Here is a 1,342-nt window from a genome sequence, read left to right as displayed (position 1 = left end):
CCAGTTTGGAGGTTCACTAGCAGAAGATCCACACTATCAGCTCTAGTGCTTTCTTGCCCTTTGTGACACCTTCAAGATGAATGGAGTGTCTGATCAAGTCATAAGACTCAGAGCATTCCCATTCTCCCTTCGAGACAGAGCAAAGAAGTGGTTACTTTCTCAACCAGCTGGAACATTCACCACTTGGAAAAACCTCTCACAAGCTTTTCTAGCAAGGCATTTCCCACCTGCAAAGACTGCAAGACTGAGGCTTGAGCTCAACACCTTCAAACAAAAGCAAGGTGAATCACTCTATGACACATGAGAAAGATATAAGGACCTGCAAAGGGAATGTCCACACTATGGCATAGAGGATTGGCTACTAGTGCAAAATTTCTATAATGGGTTACTACCCTCTACGAGGAGCACAGTAGATTCGACTGCAGAAGGTGACCTGATGGAGAAAACAGTAACACAAGCACTGGAACTTCTAGAGAGGGTCGCATATCATAATTATGAGTGGTCAAATGAAAGAGAAAATGCAAGGAGAACAGCAGGGGTTCTGGAAGTGGACCCCCTAAGCATGATAAATGCTCAATTTGATTAGCTCACAAAGAGACTCGATAGAATGCAAGCTAACATAGTTGGTACAAATAGTCAACATGAGGATAGCTATGGAGGAGGATACATGAGTTCAGAATATAATAGTTTCAATGAACATCCCACAGAACAAACGAACTATGTGAATAATGGAGGAAACTTCAACCAGAGGCAGCCCAACAATTCATATTCAAATACTTAAAACCCTGGATGGAGGAACCATCCAAATTTCTCATGGTCAAACTAATAGAATTAGCCAATAAACAAGCAACAGGGGTACAAACCACCAACACCCCCTGGATTTCAGAACAGAGGCCAAAACTTTACACAGCCACCGTCGCCTCCTCAACCTCAGCAACCTGAACTGAAGATGACCATGGAATCCATGATGGAAGGTTTCCTAGTAGCTTAACAATAACAGAATGAATTGATTAAATAGTTGACTTCCAGAATGGACTAACTTACTACCCACAATAAGATGCTAGAAAACCAAATTGTTAGCAAGCAAATTATTTAAGTAAGGCTGCTGGTAAACTGCCTAGTCAACCAGAGATGAACCCAAGGGAGCATTGTAAGGCAGTTATATTGAGGAGTAGGAGAACTCTAATACAACCAGAGGAAGAACTAACAGAGGAAACCTCAGAAAAATCTGAAAGCCAAGCAGAGAAAAATTAGGAAGAAGCCAAGAAAGATCAGGAAAAGGAAGCAGGGAAGAAAAAGAAGTTACTAGAGCCATACCAGCCTCCCCTACCTTTTCCTCAAA

General features: G+C 42.0%; 1 non-coding gene across 1 annotated transcript; it reads right to left on the bottom strand.

Annotated features, from left to right (window-relative positions):
- Positions 1-241: 241 nt before the first annotated feature.
- Positions 242-348, bottom strand: LOC131181238 (small nucleolar RNA R71). The gene has a single exon (XR_009149864.1). It is a non-coding gene; the product is annotated as a small nucleolar RNA R71 (small nucleolar RNA).
- Between the last annotated feature and the right edge of the window lie 994 nt (positions 349-1,342).

This window comes from Hevea brasiliensis, chromosome 6, assembly GCF_030052815.1.
Source record: "Hevea brasiliensis isolate MT/VB/25A 57/8 chromosome 6, ASM3005281v1, whole genome shotgun sequence".
Taxonomy (NCBI): domain Eukaryota; kingdom Viridiplantae; phylum Streptophyta; class Magnoliopsida; order Malpighiales; family Euphorbiaceae; genus Hevea; species Hevea brasiliensis.
The sequence above is the reverse complement of the archived record's forward strand: the minus strand, read 5'-3'. Positions and strand labels throughout refer to the sequence as shown.